Source organism: Hippopotamus amphibius, chromosome 12 (genome assembly GCF_030028045.1).
Source record: "Hippopotamus amphibius kiboko isolate mHipAmp2 chromosome 12, mHipAmp2.hap2, whole genome shotgun sequence".
NCBI classification, from domain to species: Eukaryota; Metazoa; Chordata; class Mammalia; order Artiodactyla; family Hippopotamidae; genus Hippopotamus; species Hippopotamus amphibius.
The window spans coordinates 36,877,623-36,898,952 of record NC_080197.1 but is presented as its reverse complement, the minus strand read 5'-3'; the positions used below and the strand labels follow the sequence as shown (position 1 = coordinate 36,898,952).

General features: G+C 41.9%; 1 non-coding gene across 1 annotated transcript; it reads right to left on the bottom strand.

Moving 5' to 3' along the window:
• Positions 1-9,041: 9,041 nt before the first annotated feature.
• Positions 9,042-9,148, bottom strand: LOC130834274 (U6 spliceosomal RNA). The gene has a single exon (XR_009048656.1). It is a non-coding gene; the product is annotated as a U6 spliceosomal RNA (small nuclear RNA).
• Between the last annotated feature and the right edge of the window lie 12,182 nt (positions 9,149-21,330).

The window sequence follows — 21,330 nt, the reverse complement described above, 5'->3', positions numbered from 1 at the left end:
TCTGATCGCATATTGGTTTTCTGTACCACTAAGCTAAGAAGTTCCACCCCAAACCAAACAGAGCAATCAAGGTCGTTTTCCTGTAAGGCACATCATAGGACTTATCATTATAACCACTGGTTTATTACTTCATACCCAATAAAGGGACTCACAGTTTGTTTTATTACAGCCTTGCATTTTTTTTAATGGGAAACCTAGTAGCTCCTATTATGTGAAACTGACCACCAATAACTACAGGGTTATTTTATTTGAAGGAGAATTTATTAAATAAGAACATATGTTTGAAAGAGAAGAGAAAGTGCCACTGAGTTTCTGTTCTCCTTCCACTTACTTCTCAAACCAAAGGTTATGGAAGTCGCTCGCAATTGATTAAACCGGGGCCCAGCCATCTGAATCCATTGCCAACAGCACTCGTCAAAATCAAGTGGCAAAATTAAAAAAATAATTAAAACTTCTAAAGATAAAGTTGCAGATGGAAATGGTTTCAGGAAGGCTAGTGCAAAAAAAATGTTACTGAATGGGGAGAAATCATTTCATTCCGTTTACTTTAAAATTAGTATACTATTTTTTCCACTTCTACAAATGCCTGCGCATGTACACACACACACACACACACACACACACACACACACACACACACATACTTCTCCTACAACATTCCTGTCAAAATTAGATCAAATACATATCAACAGATTTTAAGAATTTGAAGGACATTACCTAATAAATCTAGATAAAATTTATATTTGACTCACAAGAAGCCTATTTTCCTCTCTAATCTCTATCTTTGTGGCTACACATGTCGGTAAAACATGTCTTCTAATTCAACTTAAGAAATCAGGTTTTAAAATTTCTGTCTTTACATACTGTTTGTTCTCCACTCGTGTTTGGTTTACTCTAACATGACAATTGGAAATCTGGCTCAATTATTGGTAGATTCTTGAAACTCTGAAGGGAAGGAGGAAAATTGTGTTTATGATTTCAGTCTAGATGCTGATTGGTGAGCGTGTATAAACAAAGGATTCATGAAAATGGGGCGTCCCTGCCCTTTCACTGCACCTTCAGCAAAGGATGCCTTTGGGAGGGGGTGACAGCTTGTCGGCCTCAGGATTCTGACCAAAAATCTCCCCAAGAGTCTCCTTCACCCCAAGAAGCGGGGTGAAGAAAGACCTGCCTTAGCAAAACCACACGCTCTGCAGGTCCCACTGCAAAGGTCCCAGCTGCCTTCCACGGGTTTGCATCACCGGCGGACTCGGCTGCAGGGTCTTAGTTGCCTATTATTGGAAATTATTTATTTTCCTCTTTTTGGATCCATAATATTTTAAATGTGAGGTTTGGCCATTAAATTGTGGCACGTTAGAGCGAACACTCTGCAGCAGCGTGGAGCAGGAAACCCTGCAGGAAAGCCGTATAAATCCCGGATGACGTGGGGAGACGGGAAAGCCGGGCTCCGAGCCACCCCCTTGGGAACAGCAAACTGGGGAGCCGTCTTGGCTTGTGGCTTGGGGGGTGGGGGGCCTGCAGGGCAGGAGCCGGATGGAGACCCAGGAAGGTTAATAAAAAGGAAAAGTGACTCCCCCCAGTTCATGCTAAATACAAATCGAATGTTTGTGTGTGCAGATAAAATAAAACAAAATAATCCATGATATGTACATGCCATGAACCTGCAAATAACTCAACAGTCCTCAATACCAAGATTTTCTCAGCCTTACGTGTTGCTAAAGGCTGCCATTATGTGACATTTTTGTGATATTTTTCCCTTTCCATCTGTTTTTGATCCTCAGGTAAACCTGGATGAGAACGACCTCTCCAATGGAGAGGTGGCAGAGAGCAGTATTCTCTCAATGCCTCAGGGGATGAAGTTGGCTTACATGTTTATTTCTGGAATTAACTGAGTTGTAATAATAAAAATGTGTGGTATTTACTGATGGCCTCTTATAGGTGAACTTGAAATGCCAGACATCTCTACCATCACTAAAAAAGAAAAATAAACACAAACCTTCTCCAGCTATTGGCAAAGAACTGCTCACATTTGATCTGATCTTCACAACAACTGGGAGGTAGGAATTCTTGGGAAGCTGGTTTTATAAACGATGCAGCAGGCTTCACGACCACACGTGCCCAAGCTCCCAGACACTTATCGTGAGTCCCAGACTGTCCTTCACACCAGCCTGAAATGGAAGAAGGGAAACTGCTGGAAAATGCCTTTTTTCACTGACAGTTTGGCAGTCTGTGGTAAAGCTACTTATTTCTTTCTCTCCACCGCCCTTCCTCTGCTGTTCTCTCTACATCAAACGGCATTTCTACTTAGAGTTCCTATACCCAAAATGGCTGAGACTACTTGATCATTTTATTTCATTTTTATATACACTTTTTTAAAATTCAGTCATTCGTAAGACAGTCATCATATATTTATTTATCTTTGGCAGCTCCGTGCAGCCTGCGGGATCTTAGTTTTCTGACCAGGGATGGAACCCATGCCCCCTTGCAGTGGAATCACAGAGTCTTGACCACTGGACCACGAGGGAAGTCCCTACTTGATCATCGGAAAAGCCCTTTCATGCACATTATTTATGATTTTTGACCTAATCTTCTGCCATTACAAAGCCCCCCGTCCACTACAGCAGAGCATCGCACCCCATGTGTGATGGGAACGATTGTATCTCTACCCCCTCGGCTGGAGCTGTGGACAGTTGGATTTGATCCCAAGGCAACCTGGATAGGGCTGTTGGGACAGTAGCCAAAGGAAAGCAGCCTTGCCCTGTGGTCCCCACATGACAAGTGGCATCCTTGACGGACCCAAGCCCGTGCTCACCCCCTGCCATCTACTCCTGTCGGGTGAGGTTGTGGTCTGGGGGCCTCCTGGGACCTGGGAGTGGGGATGCCTGTAGCGTCACCTGTCTAGCATCAATCTAGGCCACAGTCCCAAAGCCCCATCCTCTAGTATATCAGAAACTGACAGCTTTGTGGCTGAAGTGCCCTTTTCGTCCAAACTACACGTGCTGCCACTAGGCTTGTGCGTCCTGCAGAATAAATCTTCGTCACTCTTTCAAAGCCCAAGCTTGACACGTAGAAATTGAGTGAATTAGAAATCCGTGTTTTGTAATAGTTTATTTTTCCATTGAGGAAAAGCAGGAGCTTTGGGGTCTTTAACAGTTCAAGTGTTGTATATTTTTGAATGATGTACAATGGCTATTTTTTATTATCTACTTGAGTGAACAAACTTTCTGCTGTACAGTGACCATAAGAAAGTGGAATTATTGAGGAGGCGAGCTCGGTAAGGTCCAAGGTGCCTGACTTTCACCAGCCCTGTGAGTCTGGGCAGATCACTGGGGTCACAGAGAGACTGGGAGGGGGCGGCAGGTTTCAAACGTGACGTTTTCTAAGTAAGCGATGCCGATAGTGATCTAAACAGATTGTAAAGCAAAGGGATCTATATCTCCAAGTCTCCAGTAGTATATTCTGACTTTTTTCTCATTCTAAATAAATATTAACCTTGAACCTAGTTTTACATCTGCAATTGTCTGTTCTCCCTCCCTCTCAAATTGTATAAGCTTCAGACCCAAGAAACCTGGGTCTGTGGCTGAGGCCGAGTTTCATAAAGCCATACCAAGCATAAAACCTGACAAAGTTAAAGTTAGATTACAGGGGCAAGTTCAAGTTTCTCATTAAAAAGTGAGGGGGCAGGGAGAGAAAACTGTAAAATATTTTATGTGGAAGATTTATGCAAATCCTATGTTTAAAAATTTTTCTAAAAGGGTCATATTTTATTTTTCTTATCATAATTATATAACATAAAGAACACATAACAAAAATCTCACCAGGCATTCTATAAATGCCCCTAAATCTGCTGGTTGCTATGCTGTACAAATGCGATGGTTCTCAGCACGCTGTGATGTGGAAAAGGGGAAGGAAACAGCTCTGCGCCGTGCTCTGTCCCTGGGGATGTTCTGCTCCGATTCCGGAGCCAGAAGCCGGGAGGCGCCGGGTCCTGCAGGCTCTGATGGCCACGCAGAGATGCACGACTCAGGCTCTCAGGCTGCAGGGCTTGGCCTGTCCTTCATCTACAGGGTAACAGTTTACATTTGACGGATTGCAACGCCCATCAAAGCTGTCTGCACTGTCACACATGGGGCCAAGTGTGGATGTGTTTGTGAAAGTTCCCTTTGAGTTTCTTAAGAACGAGTGAGGATTTGCTTTCCCGGGACTCCATCCAGTTGTTAAGTCATTAGCTAATCTTCATCTACACAAACAATTCAGACTCACAGAATTGCTGGGCTGTGCATTTGGTACAGTTTCCCCTTTGGTCTCTGTTGAGGTTGTTACCTGCCTGTTTGGTACTGATGACCTTGGTGCTTTTTGAAGAGGACTGTCCTGTTATGTTCTGGGATGCCCCTCACTCTGGGTTTGCCTGATGTTTCCTCAAGATTAGGTGCAGTTTATGCATTTTTGGCAGGAAGGTCACAGAAGCCATGCTGTGTCTGGTGATGTGTGTTTCTTAAGACGTCACATTAGAGGCTCCGGTAGTCAACTGGTCCCAGTGTGGGTGAGGTCAAGTTCAGCAGGCAAAAATAGAATAAAAGCTGCAGATTCTATAACAATATTTTATTAATACTATTTGCCTGATTTGAACATCGTGCCATGGTTATCTATGACAACTTTTGATTTTTAGAAAGTACACACTGAAGAGAGAACCAGAACAGTAATGGAAATGGGTTAAAGGCTGACATCTGGAGAATATGGTGAAGATATATAGACATTCTTAGTACTATTTCGAAAATTTAAGTATGATATTATTTCAAAATAGAAAATTAAAAAAGGGTGCAGAGCAAGTCCACTGGACACCCCACCAGACCTGAAGGAATGCTTCTATTCCTGACTGCTGGGTGTTGTTTAGGTGCTGTTTTGTAATCCAAGGGATTTTCTATCAAAGCCACTCTTTGAACCCAGTTTTCAATAGGGAATCTATCGGTCTAGAATGATTATTACAATGAAATTTCTGTGCAAAAATTGAGGGATGAAAAATTACAATTGCCTTTCGGTCTCTTTCTGAACGTGTAGCTTTGAATCGGCTTTCAGATTTGCAAAGATGGACTCAAATATGTCTAAAAACCACGTGCCAAAATACACAACAGAAAGGACTGGTTAAAAAGGCAGAAAATAGAGACGTGAACCCTTTGGTTCCCATTTCACTGTCACTTTCCCATCCTCTCTCTGCCTTTGGGTGGAAGCTGCTTTCCAAATTTTGAAAGGAAAACCACGACTAGGTTAGGACAAATTTCCAGGGCATCCTGGTGGCACATCAAAACCAGCAGTGATCCCTGAAGTAATTGACACATAGTTGTTCCCTTCACATCTGATGAATGTTAAGGTCGTGTTCAAGATCCTTGCTGTTTTTAACAATTTGCCCAGATGAACTGGCTGAGGGGACATTTCCTAAGGATAGACCACAATAATTTTTTTTTAATGGCAGTCCATAACTTAAGACTCTTTAATATCAAAAAGTTTGGATAAGTTTGGAAAGTTTAGAAAGCCAGACAATACATGAAGTTGCCTGAATGGAACGTTTAGATAATCCCTTGGTGACTGCTTTTTCAAAAATGAAATGTACTCTGATCAGTGCCTGGCCATGAATACTGAGTAGCAAGAGCTGCAGAAACCCAGCTTGCTAACCTCTTGACCTGATCAGGAAGGCATTTTTGAAGCACCTAAAGGAGCAGCAGAGTTTGGATTGACCACATTTGGATCTGCCAACCAGCTCTGTCATTTACTTTCAGTAAAAAGTCACATGTAGCACTACAGCTGTGTAAGGTTGACCAGGTTTTTGACTGCAACAAATACACATGGCCAAGAAGGTGGGTGCACACATCAAGCCCACACCCTGCTCACCCCATTATGTACCTGGCAAGGCTGCAACAACCCCAGGAAAGGGGCCCTGTCTCTAATTGGTCCCCTCAGAGGAGGCACATCCACCCAGAGAGGCACCTCTTGACAGTTGCCCCAGGGGACACAAATGTGCCCACTGCAGCGTGAAGAGACCTCTGTGCATGTCCTGGTTTCAATGCTCTCATCCCTGAGGTGGGACTGAGCTGGTAGAGGTTTCAAGACTCAACCTTGGGGTGTTAATGGCCATGGTGTTTGAAATAGTAAAGAGGCAAGAAACAGCCCAGTAAAGCCAATGAAAGGGAAACAGCTCAATATGTTATGATGTGTGAGAGGGATCAGGCCATTAAAATCATGTTTTGAAATAATATTTAATGATATGGGAAAATACAATTAAGAGTAAGTAACATTAATAAAAGAAGCAGAAACATTAACAAAATCATATGGAATTATAGATGTCACAGTACTGACTAATTTCTCTGGGTTACAGGAATATTTACAACTTTTATGTTATTAGTCTTACGTGGTTTTTTGTTTGTTTTGTTTTTTGGTATTTTCCAGATTTTGAGATGACAACATATCATTTTCAGAGAAAAGTGTTGTAATGAGAAAATGCTAACCAAAAAGATCATGTTCTTTGACCAGGGTCTTTGACTTCAAACTATTTATCCTAAGGAAAAAATTAGAAATATAGCTAGACATTAACGAGTTAAAAAAAAAATCTGTGAAAGGGAAAACAATAGAGAAATGGTGAAGAAAGTCAGTTCCTGCAGATGCCACTGTGAAACAACGTTTATATTCCTGTTTTATTCTTGGCCTTCTTTTACACTCGCGGGGCTCTTTGAGACTGTGTGTGCCTGGCTGAGGGGAGAGAGAGGCCTGCTTGTCCTGTTCTGGGAGTAAACTTTGAGACTGGCATCCTCACGTCATTTTCAGATGTATTCCCTGAGAATGAAACTTGACAATCCAAAATTATTGAAAGAAAAACAGGACACAATATGTACATACTCTGACTTGAACTATGTCAATACAGAAATACTGAACACAGAGCCAGCATTAGAGACCAAACTGGAAGGAAAGCCCAAAATCTTACTGTTTTTTGTTGGTTTTTTTTTTGCCACGCCCCAAGTCATGTGGGATCTTAGTTCCCCAACCAGGGATCGAACCCGCAGCCCCTGCAATGGGAGCGCAGAGTCTTAACCACTGGACTACCAGGAAAGTCCTGCTAATCTTATTCTTTATATCACTTTCTGTATTTTCAAATTGTTCTACTATTGGCACATATTAATTGTGGGGACAGAAGCAGGGGGAAGCCTATTTCAAAAACAAAACACCCTATATTGTTTATCTGATGACATTATTTCAATCTTTTTTCAAAATATCTCGCTGGGTGGCAGTTTAGAGACATAAATGTGATTGTGAATTGAGGATTGTATACTACCCCTTTGAACCATTAGGGAAACTTCTGGAATATTGCACAGTTAGCTAAAAAATCACGTTTATTCCACACAGTTTTCCTTCCTCAAACCTTTTCCTCTCCCTCCCTTTGCATCATCATTTTACTGAACATCTTATGTTTTATACACTGAGAACATAGCAATGAGCAGATATTTGTGGAATTTATTTTTTTAATTTTTATTGGAGTATAGTTGATTTACAATGTTGTGTTAGTTTCAGGTGTACAGAAAAGTGATTCAGTGATACATATACACATATCCACTCTTTTTTTACATTCTTTTCCCAAATAGGTTATTACAGAGTATTGAGTAGAGTTCCCTGTGCTATACAGTAGGTCCTTGTTGGTTATCTATTTTATATATAGTAGTGTGTATATGTCAACCCCAATCTCCCAATTTATCCCTCCTTCCTTTTCCCTGCTGGTAACCATAAGTTTGTTTTCTACATCTGTGTCTCTCTTTCTGTTTTGTAACTAAGTTTATTTGCACCATTTTGTTTTTGATTCCACATATAAGCAATATCATATGATATTTGTCTTTCTCTGTCTGACTTACTTCACTCAGTATAACAATCTCTAGGTCCATCCATGTTGTGCAAATGGCATTATTTCATTCTTTTTTATGGCTGAGTAATATTCCATTATACATGTACCACATCTTCTTTATCCATTCATCTGTTGATGGGCATTTATGTTGCTTCCATGTCTTGGCTACTGTAAATAGTGCTGCAATGAACATTGGGGTGCCTGTGTATCTTTTCGAATTATGGTTTTCTCTGGATATACGCCCAGGAGTGGGATTGCTGGATCATATGGTAATTCTATATTTAGTTTTTTAAGGAACCTCCATTCTGTTCTCCATGTTGGTTGTACCAATTCACATTCCCAGCAGCAGTGTAGGAGAGTTCCCTTTCCTCCAGGCCCTCTCCAGCATTTATTGTTTGTAGACTTTTAATGATGGCCATTCTGACTGGTGTGAGGTGATATCTTACTGTAGTTTTGATTTGCATTTCTCTAATAATTAGTGATGTTGAGCATCTTTTCATGTGCTTTTTGGCCATCTGTATGTCTTCTTTGGAGAAATGGCTATTTAGATCTTCTGCTTGTTTTTCAGTTGGGTTGTTTGTTTTTTTGATATTGAGCTACATGAACTGTTTATATATTTTGGAGATTAATCCATTGCCAGTTGCTTCTGCTTTTGCAGATATTATCTTCTGCTCTGTTGGTTGTCTTTTCATTTTATTTACGATTTCCTTTGCTGTGCAAAAGCTTTTAAGTTTAATTAGGTCTCATTTGTCTATTTTTGTTTTTATTTTCATTACTTTAGGAGGTGGATCAAAAAAGACGTTGTTGTGATTTATGTCAGTGTATGTTCTGCCTCTGTTTTCTTCTAAAAGTTTTATAATATCCAGTCTTATATTTAGGTCTTTAATCCATTTTGAATTTATTTTTGTGTATGGTGTTAGGGAGTGTTCTAATTTCATTATTTTACATGTAGCTGTCCAGTTTTCCCAGCAGTACTTACTGAAGAGACTATCTTTTTTCCATTATATATTCTTCCCTCCTTTTTCATGTATTAGTTGACCATAGGTGCATGGGTTTAACTCTGGATTTTCTATCCTATTCCATTGATCTATATTTCTGTTCTTGTGCCAGTGCCAAACTGATTTGATTACTGCAGCTTTGTATTATAGTCTGAAGTCAGAAAAAAGTATGGAATACCACAAATTTGCATGTCAGCCTTGTGCAGAGGCCATGCTAATCTTCTCCGTGTTGTTCCAATTTTAGTATATGTGCTACCGAAGCGAGGGCAGGATTTTTGTTGTTGTTGTTTGTTTTCTAGGTCTGTTTAATCTGTAATAGGGGTACGAAAAGCCTGCTGGTATCTTGTGTTTATGTCACTGCTATAGACTTACCTGGAGCAAAGTGTGCCTTTCTCCTACCTTCAAAGATGGAGAGGATTGGAGGACAGTCCATGTTGGTGATGTGGAGGGAAGCTGGGGGCTTTCGTGGAGGCAGAGATTGGAGGCACCACTCCCAAGGAAGATGCTGCTGCAGAGAAAGGAAATGTTCCACAAATGGGGCAGGCCATATGACTCCAACTCCTACACACACCAGTGAATCCCATGGAGGTGCATCACCAAATGCCAGGTCCCAGTAGCAGAGGGCTCAGGGGGTGCACGTGGCTTATGGGGAGCTGGCCAGCCTTAGGTGGACCAGGGTCCCCGAGCCAGGAGCAATGGCAATGATGGCCAATCACCCACATGTGAAGACAGGGACTTCCCTACTTCCACAGACTGAGTAACCCCTAAAGCTCTCTGGAATTAGGGGAGAGGATGGAGGAAGGGTCCTCCCATAAAACTCACAGATCCTGGATCTCTTACCTAAGCTGGTGAGTGGGAGCTCAAGCTGAATTTAATTTGGTACTTTAAAAAAAAATAGAGAACCATGGCATTTTATACCCTGAATATCAGGGGAAAATTTATGCCAGTCTAAATAAATAAAAAGCACTTCATACATAAAATGATTTCTAAGCTATAATTAATAACCATATAGCATACAAAGCAATCCCTGAAAATCCTGGTCGAAGGGCTGTGCCGAAGCTTTAAAATCAGAATGGTGGATTCTGAAGGCATGCTTTCTCCTGTCAAGCTAGAGTTTAGGTGTTGAGCAGAACTGGCACCTCCCATGCCTGGGTATTGCCCTGGAGGGTGATCCCACTTCCTCCCACCAAGTCTTCAGGGCACCCTGGAGTTTTCAGAGTCAGGGTCTTCTTGCTGAAAATCCTATTGAAGTTTCAGAGAGTGATCATGACTTTCCCAAATCCATACCCTTTTCCTTGTCCCTTAAGGGGTCCAGGTCCCAAATGTGACTTCCCAGAATAATCCCTTCCACTCACTTCCAGACTTTACAGAAATCTACCAATCCTCATGCAAAACCCGGGGGCAGGGGAGAGAGGCAAATGTGTTTCAACTTTGGGAATTTTAGAAAATTAATCTGGTGCTCATGGCATGCTGCACCCTGGTGGGGTCTGGGGATGCACCCCATGATCACACACATCAATAGCTCTGCTTCAAACATATGGACAGTCCCAGAGGGATAAACTAGGGCTGCCTCATGTTGGTTCAGGTCTGTCAAAAGAGTTATGAAAAATTTTCCATTTCTTGGAGATTTATGGATTCTTGAATTGTGGATAAGGCATCATGGACCAGTATCTAATCTGCTGGCTGGAAATCTGGGACTGGTTGTCCAAATGTTATCTGAAAATATCTCTAAAATAAATCTCCTGAACGTCATCCTTAAAATCCCTTCCTTACCCCAATTCCCCATCTTTCTTAATGGTCTCTTCACCAGCCAGTTTACTGAGGCCAAAACCCTCTCTTCTCTCATCCCATATGTTGACCTCACCTTGACCTCACCAGCCAGTCATGTCAGCTCATTGCCTGCCACCACACTGCCCCTACCATTGTTCACACCAAGGTCACCATAACTATCGATTGGGCTATAGGACTTCCTAGTTGGAAGCTCAGCCACCATCTTGGATTGCAGATGGAGGAAGCTTTTAAAATAATAAATCAGCTTATTTCACTACCCAGCTTTCCATCCTTCAGTGCTTCCCATGAGTTCTCTTCCAAAAACATCAAAGTCCCAAGCATGGCCTCCCAGTCCAGCTGGTCACTCTCTCTCAGGCCATGCCCTCCAACCACACTGGTCCCATTGCTCCCACTTGCACCTGCCAAGCTCTTTTCCACCTCAGGGGATGGCACTTGCTGTTCCCTCAGGGTGATTCCTCCTTTCTATCTGGTCTCAGCTCAGATGGCATCTCCTTAGAAGAGCCTTTCCTGAAGATTCTATCTGAGGTGGACCCACCCTCCACTTCCACTCCCTGTCACGTGACCTTGTTCTTTCACAGCCAATCTCATTAATTGGAAGTTAATGTTGTTACTGTACTCAATTATTCACATCACCATCACCATCACCATCAGGAGGTCAGGCCCTTGGGTTTGTGGGATCTACAAGGGCACTGATAAATGGGTGTGGGGCAGGCTCTCTGCTCTGTGTTGCCCACTTCAAAATTCCAGGTAGAGCTGACCTCTTACTGTGGGCTTGCCTGCCAATGCAAAGCAACCATCAAGGAGCTTGATCTAGGGGTCTTAGGGCTTCCTTCAAGAACTCTGGGGACTTTTAAGTGGGTAATTAGATCTTGAGAGATTGATCTTGGGCATTTCATTCAGCTCAAAAAATATTATATTCATTGATACTCGCCATACGAACCTCAGAAGAGGAATTCATTGCTTAATGATTAAACTTCACATATGTTACAGATTAAAGTCCATATTCCCCATGACATATTTAGATAGCACATTTCCCAATTCTTCTGCTCCACAAGCCCATGTTTCTTTTTTTTAAATCAGATTAGTTATCATCTTGACCTACTATATGTTGCCTATTCATCAATTTTTAAAAATTCTATCCAGTGGAAAAGGATGAAAAATTCTTGCAAGCCCAAAATCATAACAGTTTCTTTGTTTTACTTAAGGTAGAAGAGAGTGATCTCAGATTTTAAAAGTTTTATCTGAAAGACAATTAAATGAATTGACTATGCTTATAGAAAAAAATTTGTGTTGGCTTAAAAAAGGAAAAGATACATTTCTAGAGACTGTTATTATATGCAGTGATTTAAAACGCATATCAAAACCACTTTCCTCTAATATAAAGGATACAGCCTTTTTAAAAATGAAAAGGACATGAAAGATATGTTTCTCATGCCATTTGATGAAATGTTTGACAGAACATAAAACCCCTGAGATTATTTGGATTTGATGTTCTTGGAGGCCATTCCCCATGATTTCTGCTTTTGCGGTTGCTTCAGGATAAAGTAAATTATGAGCATTCACCTAATGTGAAAAGTCAGATCGGACCATCTGGCTCTATTTCAACATGATCTTCAAATTTTCTCCTCAGAATTAAAAAAAAAGAAGAAGAAATAAAAACCACTTACTGAGTAGATTTATTAATACACTTGAGATCTGGGGGGATGGAACTAACTGTATTTACTTTTGGAATAGTTGAGAAACATACCTTCAATCACAATCATGTAGCAAATCCTACAGTAAATACTCAAATAAATTTAGCGATCATCTTAAAGTTTCTCAGAATACCCCCATTCACCTTAAATGAATCCCACTGATTCAGAGTGTGTATCAATTATTACTTGACTGGGCTAGAGTTTCTTGTATTTTTGGTTTTAAAAAATAGTTTCAAGAAACAAAGTGGTTACTATAAATAAGACTTCAAGTACTTTCCCAACATTTCATATATATTTTTTTGCATTTTATCCACCATCATACTTACTATCATTTATGTTTGAAATCATTTATTCGAAGTTCACTCTGAGCATGTATGTCCTCCCAACATCCTCACAGCAGTTCCATTAGCTGGGTACCAGGGTCACCAATTTTATACATGAGAAACAGAGGTTCAGAGAGGCTAATTAACTTGTCCAGGATCACACAGCTAGAAAGAGGCAGGATTTTTATTCCAGGGATTTTATTTCAATTTAGTTTTGGGAAAAAAAATTCTAGTCATTAGCTTGTGTATATATATGCAAATTTTAGAGATTAAACCACATTTTAACATCTGCAATATAGACCGTTCCTCATTTCAAAGTAACTTTCCCTGAACAAAACAGGATTCACGTGGTCCAGTGTCTTGACAGTCTGTTTAGACCTCTGCTTTCTTAATTGTACTTTTAGAAGTATGATATCATATATGCCTGTCTTTTGTTTTTCAATCTGTTTTAGCAGACAGTGTGGTTTTCTGGGTACTAAAAAGACTTTCAAAACTCAGATCAACTGTTTCATAATCATCAAAACTCAGATAATTGCAGATTCCAGCACATCTGCAATTTTGCCCTTGGATTTAATGGTCGACCCAACATAATAAGTTGATATGTTGCCTTTGAATTCCCAGGAATGGCTACTGCCATTATATAGAGCAGTGGTTACTGATGACTGTGTTTAAAGCTGGACTTTCTTGAACCCTGTGAACCCTTTTTTCCACAGAGAGAGGTTGCATAATGGGACATAAGTAAGAAATGAAACATTCATGGCCTTTCTTCTTCTGTGGTGGGCATGGTGGCTGCTGTACTTCTAGGAGATCTAAAGACAGCAAAAAATATTCACAGATGATGCTTTGCTTTCAACCAAGGTCTAAAAACAACAGTACCATGATTAATAAATCTTTCCATGGTGAAACTCCTTCAAGACATTTATGGTTAAAATATTGCCATGTGAAATCCAGTTGAAGTTTGAGTCATTTGGCTTAAAGTAACCCAGATTGCTATGTGTTAGTTCTTTGGTTATGCAACTATGAAGAACCCAAGAGATAATCAGGATAGAATTTCAGATGCAAAATACATTTGGGGCACTTAGTAGCTTTAGAAATGAGGGAGTTAGAAGCAAAAAAATAGGGAAAGCTATTTGTTGGCTCTCAGATGCAATAACAAGCCCCCAACAAAATTTCTGGGTTCTTCTATGGTTTTCCTGGTCCTTCAACTGACTGCCGTGAAGTAGGAGGTTAAGTAAAAAGCCAGGGTTTAAATACTCATTGTTTTACCTTATTCAGCGAATGTCAGTTGGGTCCTCCAAGAAGCAAATGCCAAGGCAGAGTTACAAATGCAAAAGATGTATTGGTGGTAACACGTGTGAGTGGTAAGGGAGGGGCAGGGAGTGGAGGGGGAGGTCTTCAGATCATTCTGCGGGTCTCCTGTGATGGAAGAAGGGAAGGAAAGAGGTTTGGGTAGGAAAAGCCTCAGCCCACAGGGCAGTCCTGAGAACAAAAGGAAACTCCAGAGATCAGCAGAAACAGGCAGACCCCAAGATGCTCCAACACTGACTGGAGACTGCCTGGTCCCCTACAAACGCTGCAGCAGATTCCAGAGGGGCTCTCTGTTCTCACTGCTGGTCAGCAAGTTCTTTTTTAGAGAAATATCCCAACAGCATGCCTCCATGACTTTCATAGAGTGTTTTCAATTAAATTATGTGTTAATAAATATTTAAACCATTATAATTCAGTACTACATTTTAATTCAATCTCTATTTACAGAGTCCTAGAAAGTCAACTGAGTGGATAGAACCATGCTTTTTATTAATAAACATATTAGGATGTAATGGCCTCAGTTGTCACTCTCCGTGAGTTTCACAGTCATATCTCTACTGGTAGCAGCAAATATTCAGCTGACATCCATGTGTTTCCATAGCACAATGGTAATTTACTAGTCTTTCAGCTTCTTGATGCTACTCCCAGTCCATAGGACCACATCCCTGTGAAGCAAACTGCACAACTGTCTCCAATCAATTACTTGATTCAAACCTTTCTGTTTGGTCTCCTACAACTGATCATTTGATCTGGCCCCAAAGTATCTCAACAGTAGACAACATGGGGAGGGAACACACAGGGCGTTTCGATCCCTTTACTTTCCTGGATGAGTCATCGAGGATCTGCAAGTCCCCAGCTGCATTAGAAACTAGCTTCACAGGGAGGGATCAGCACCTCTGCAGCATGTGCCTGTTTCCAGCTCAGCCAAAGGAAAGGTCTTCAGATCATCAGGGATCCCAAACGTCTTCAAGTTGAAAGACACCCCCGCTCCACCAAATGCATAGTTTGCAAGCTTCTATCCAACTGATTTTTTTTCTAAAAGATATAGATTTTGATTCCAAGTGTAATGCAAAGTTATGGAAAAAATGATTTCAGAGCAGGTTGCAACATAGCAGAAGAGACAAAACCAAGTTCCTACACACCTTACCCCTTACCCTAAATGAGGATAGAATCTGATAAAAAGTCTGAAGAGAGATGCATTAGACTGCTGGGGCTGCCATGACAAACTACCACAGACCAAGTGGCTTTAACAAAAGTTTTTTTTTTTCATACTTCTGGAGGCTAGAAGTTCAGGATCAAAGTGCTGTGAGGGGGACTTCCCTGGTGGCCCGGTGGCTGAGAATCCACTTGCCAATGCAGGGGACATGGGTTCAAGCCCTGATCCAGAAAGATGCCATGGAGCAACTAAGCCTGTGTGCCACAACTACTTTGCCTGCATGCCACAACTACCGAAGCCCGTGCGCCTAGAGCCCATGCTCGGCAACAAGAGAAGCCACCGCAATAAGAAGCCTGCGCACCACAATGAAGAGTAGTTCCCACTCTCCGCAACTAGAGAAATCCCTCGTGCAGCGATGAAGGCCCAACTCGGCCAAAAAAATTTATTTTTAAAAAGTGCTGTGATGGTTGGTGTCTGGTGACACCTCTCTTTCCTGGCCTAGAGAAGGTCATCTTCTTACTGTTTCCTGACGAAGTCTTTCTTCCGTCTGCAGGCACAAAAAGAGTCACTGGTGCCTCTTCCTCTTCTTATATGGACACCAGTTCTGTCAGATTCGTGGCCCACCCTTATGACCTTGTTTAACCTTAATTACCTCTGTAAAGACTCAATCTTCAAATACAATTTGGGGGGAGGGAGGAGGGTCCAACTCAGTCCATAACAGGGGGTGCAGACTAGTTAAGTACGGTGAAACCTGGAAACCCAAAATATCTAAAATTTATCTGTAGCATGACCAGCCACATGGCTGAATCACAAATAAGGTCAGGAATTAAACCAATAACACTTCCTCAGTTTTAAAGCTGTGTATATCCTCGTTGCTGTGGTGAAGCCTCAAGAAAGGCATAAATCAAAGTCAGCCCTTGGCTCCCTTATTGAGACTGTAAATACCTCTCTTTTTTTTTCTGCCCATTGCTGAGGACCACATGGACCACACTTTTGTTAGGAAGATGGAGCTAGGTCTCCAACTCCCATTCAGCAAGCTTGTAGAATTCATGGTGCCAGGACACAGAGGTAAGGTCAGCTCTTGTAAGCCTTGTCTAGAGAGGGAGAGGATTAACCATCAGGAGAACAGGAGTTTCTGGTGTCTTTGTAGCTTCTGGTATGTTTGACACATGGGGAGGTAAGGATGAGGGTACTATCCTCTGCAGCTTCTAAGACTATTTATTTGAGGGACAGATAACTTATTCAAACCATTCATTAGATGCTCTTCTGTGCTGCAGCAGTAGCAGCTAGCGAGCATAACAAGGTGGCCTGGAGCACTTATCAGTTCCAAGAGTGAGCAAGATCTGGATTTATGGGCAGGAGGTTGTGGATGCAGATGGAAGAGGGGTCGGTTCCCTCACTAGCGTCCAATCATCCCCACCAGTCACAGCTGCTCACTCCTTGTTAAGTAAAGGGGTCAGCGTGCTGAGTTAGGGAATGGAAGGGGTGATGATGGAGAAAGATGGCACCATCCCTCCACACAAGGTTGCTCTAGCATCTCAGTTATGTGTTGGTGACAAGAAGTGCACACACCTTTAAGGATAAAAAGGGAGGGAGCACAGGAGGAGTCCAGGGATGCAAAAGCCTCTCTAACTCACCAAGATGCACTTCCTAGCATCTTTTTCTCCTAGTCGGGAAGCACGGGCAAAGTTATTGTGAAGCATTGTCTGTGATGATAAGGTAATAAAATGAGCAAAGCTTTGTCTATGAACACAGCTGCTGTCTGATTCACTGTTAGTGAGGCCCACATCATACATGATGTAACTGTTTGTGAATCTATTTTACCAGATACACTCATGTTTTTGCACACATGTTCTATGCTCTTGCCTGGCATCTCTCCAGAACAAGTAGCACACAACTACAAGACAAAGGGGTCGGGTTTGGGGTACAACAGTCTATTCCTATGGAATCAAAAGGTCACAGTAGATTTACATTAAGATTCCAACTGTGTCTTAGCCTCATGCCCCTGTGTTCCCACCAGCTCAAGCCAGCCCTGGGCATTCGTCTCCTGGCAGGCAGGGCTGTCCTCACCCCTTCAAAGGAGAGGCTTCCTACTGCCCCACACCCATGCTCTGTTAGCAGACAGGGAAGCCCAAGAGAGATAACCCTGGTTCCCCTGACCTATGTCTCCTTCGGGAGGGACCACTCTACACTGTTTCCCAGGGCTGTCCCAAGTAAGCACAGGTGGCCATAATAGGTTGCTCTGTGGGCTTCCTCCTCTTCCCTGTCTCTCATCCCACTTCCTCACAGCTTCCTAGGATTGTGTCCCAATAAACTGCTCGTGCCTAAATCCTTGTCTCAGGGCAATTTCAGGGAGATTCCAACCTAACGCAGAATCAATTCATCTTTCCCCGTGTTTCTCCTCATTTCACAACCATCAGAAGTTTTCTCTCTTTTTCTAAACAGGCTTTGAAAATTCAGATTCCATTGAACAAGATGAACATTCACCTGGTTGCCGGAATGTTAGGATGTAATTTCTGAGAAATCTACTGTCTAGTGCCAGGATGCCAGGCAATTTGGAAGAGAAAGCACACACTCTACCCTCAAAGCCCAGGGCTGAGCCAGAGGCTACAGGCTGTGATCAAGGAAGAAATGTTTTCATTCTGTCATTGACTTTTCATGGGAATTATCTTGGAGTATATGTTTCATGGCCTTTGTGTTTTATGTTTTGATTCATTGCCTTTAGACACCTTTGAGTCAACCCTTTCTAGAAATAATATTTCTTTGCAATTTGAAAAATCACAGGATAAACAAGAATGCATCCCTATTTCTTGGATTTCCCCCACACAGTTCCTATCTCCAAACATGTGGGGAATGACTTTCATATTTCTTCTCTTTATACTCAACCATGACCAAAAGCACACTTGTAACTTGATGTAAGACACCCTTTCCTTTATAAGCTTCGGTCATGCAACCCAGTCATACAAATAAGCCAGAAGTTTTATAATCAATTTAGTCTTTGTATCCCATTTCTGGCTTTGTTTATGTTAGCTTAGTCTCCCTCAAAATGATGTCCAAATTAATTCTGAAAAATAGCCGTTTGCCTTAATCGACCAAAAACTTCATTCCACTGTGTACATGTATCTAATGTATTTATTTACAACACACACACACACACACACACACATACAGTTGTGAGTTTGTTGTTTTTCTATAGGGAGTCTATACTTTTATTCATAATTATTTCTGGAACTTCATTTTGAAAATCCGCTTGTTCATCATCTTCTAAAAACACATCCTATTGGAATACCACAATGGCTTTAAACCAATCTCCAGTCTGAAACTTATCCTTGATAACAGGCTAGCTCTGACACTGAAGGGAGAAACTGGAAGAAACTAATATCAAGAAACCAGACGATTAACATGACCTTCTCCACGCCATCCCCTCGTATTCTTGCGAGCTGACAATTTCTGCCCGAGCGAGTCTGTATCCCATGCCTCTCAGAGCTCCCTGCCCCCAAATAAGGAACAGAGGCCGTTAAAATGTGGAAAATTAAGAAAATGCAGAACACATCATTAACTCATATAGTCAGGAAGCTGTGGCAGTCTTTCCTTCTCCTCACATAAGGCTCACTATAAATGAAATATATATTTTAATTATTTCCAGTTTAAATATTCCCAGCGCACAGTACACAACCTCAACGGCTTGCTGTAGAAGAAAGGAAAGTTGGGCGGGGAGAAAGCAAGAAGAAAGTTGCACTTAATGCAGAACAGTTGCAAGCCATCGTCACATCGCCCTGAGCAAAACTCTTCCTTTTATTTTGTAGAAAAAGCAATTGATTTCCCCTACATGCAGCGTCTGTATTCAGATTCTGTTTACTCATGAGCTGTGACAGGTTTACCCAAAGCAGCTTTGCAAACCAGCTGCTCCTTCACAACCTCTGTGGTTATAATTCTTTTAAGTTGCAGGGATAACTTAAACTGTCCACAGCCCTCTGGGATGCAACGCAGGCAGCAGGGACTGTTGACATATTTTATTTTTTACGTAGCACTTTCAATTACAGAGAATGGCACAGCCATGAACCTTCATTCAGGGCTTCCCTCACTTGACATTCATCGGGAAACATAAAGCATCAAAGTCCCTTCAACTCAGCCTCTTTCCAGAAAACTCAGGAAAGAATGCCACTCCTGACTTCATGAAAACCAAGCTGGAGCCCTGAAAGCACAGAGTCTATGCCTTTCCAGTGACACCACGGGAAGGTTACCCCCAAGAAGGACACGGTGGAAATCATGACGCTGGTGTGACGTCACTTTCAAACTCTTTAATCTACTCAGCCAGTTTCTGCCTGTCCTTAAAAAAAAAATCCGAAAACCAGGTTTCTTCAAAAGTTCTTGTAACTTGTCCTTGTTTTTCAAGCTTAATAACTCTCTACTCTAAAATTTTATCACAACAATCTCTCATTTAAAGATTCTCCACATCTGCTTTAGCAGTGGCATAGCGGGGGTGCCTTTAACATCCATCTTGTCCAAGACAGATTTAGTACTTTGAAGAATCCAGGAAGGTTCTCCTTATTTTATAAAGGTGTTTACAAGCCCTGCTTTGGCCTGCAGCCAACATACGATTATTAAATAAACTCATACTGGTATTCTATCTAAATATGACCTAGGGGCAACGCACCCTAGAAAATTAAACTGTCAAGGAGTAGAAATAAAGTGGTCACAAAGCATCACAAAATGCCTGGGGAGAAGTGAGATTGATGGAGGCTTAGTACCACCCCTCTTCCCTAACCGCCCCCCGCGTGGTGCTCTTGGGCTGCAGGAATCCCCTCATGGTTCCCAAATTGCCATTTCACTCTGTGCATCTGAGTCTTTCACGGACTGTCCCTGGAGCCCAAAGTGTTCATTATCTCTTCCTGGCTTGGGAACTCATCCTCCAAGACCTGGATCAAAAAGACCGCCTGCCAGCCTCATCCAGCTCCTCTAGGCAGAGGCAGCACCCTACTCAGCTGCGGTGCAACTGAAGCATCACAGAAGGCCTTCACCCTGTGGCTTCTGTCTGCTCTGTTCCTGCCTCCTTTCCCCCCAGCAGTCAGCAGTCCTCCGCGAGTCCTCAGTGAGTGTGCTTATCTGCAACTCACTCTCCTTGGTGCATCACAAGCCCGCTGCCAAGTGCCAGGTGAAGAAAATTTGTTAAACGAATAAAGATAAAGTGTAGAAATACATACATATATACCTATGTATACTCATATCCTACTTTTATTACATGAAAGCTTTCAAATCAGCTGCAAGAAAAGGCTCCTCCAGCCTACAGCTCTCAACTCACTATGAAAAGCAACTCACATTTTTCATTTTTCTGGATGGAAGACCAACATTTTTCAGAAAAATATTTGCTTCAGAAATCACCATTATAGTGTCAAAGTTATTTTTAAAATACTCATCAAATTTTAGGCACCATTTACTTTTTTACTTGGGTTACACTCTTTGTTGGAAAAAAGTTTCCATTTGAGTGTGTGTGTGTGTGTGTGTGTATGTGTGTAAAATCATCAGCAATTCTCAAATAACCTGGTTCAAGACAAAATGGGTTCGATTTCCTAGAGTAAATGAAAACATAACATATAGAGGCTAATGCTCAAATCTGACATTAAAAAAGAAGAAGGATGAAGGAGAATAATAAGAATGAGAATGAGGAGGAAGAGGAGGAGGAGAAGAAGAAGAAGAAAAAGGTGGAGGAGGAGAAGAAGAAGAAGAAAGAGGTGGAGGAGGAGAAGAAGAAGAAGAAGGAGAAGAAGAAGAAGGAGGAGGAGAAGGAGAAGAAGGAGGAGGAGGAGGAGGAGGGGAAGGAGAAGAAGAAGAAGAAGGAGGAGGAGGAGGAGGAGGAGAGGAGAAGGAGGAGGAGGAGGAGGAGGAGAGGAGGAGGAGGGAAATGGAAGGGGAGGAAAGACTTAAAAAACCTCCTCCGACCCCATGTATAATTTTCACTAAAGCTAACATTTAATTAGCCTTTGTAAGCCAGACATTTTTTAAAGTACTTTCCATGTATTGTCTTATGCAATCCTCACCCACCCTTCATGAGGCAGGTCCTACATCATCCCATTATTACCTGAGACAGTGGAGTCACAGAGGTTGATCTGCCCAAGGTCACCAGCTGAGAAATGGTAATGTCAGGATTTGAACTTGGGTTCCTGGCTCCCTTCAAAGA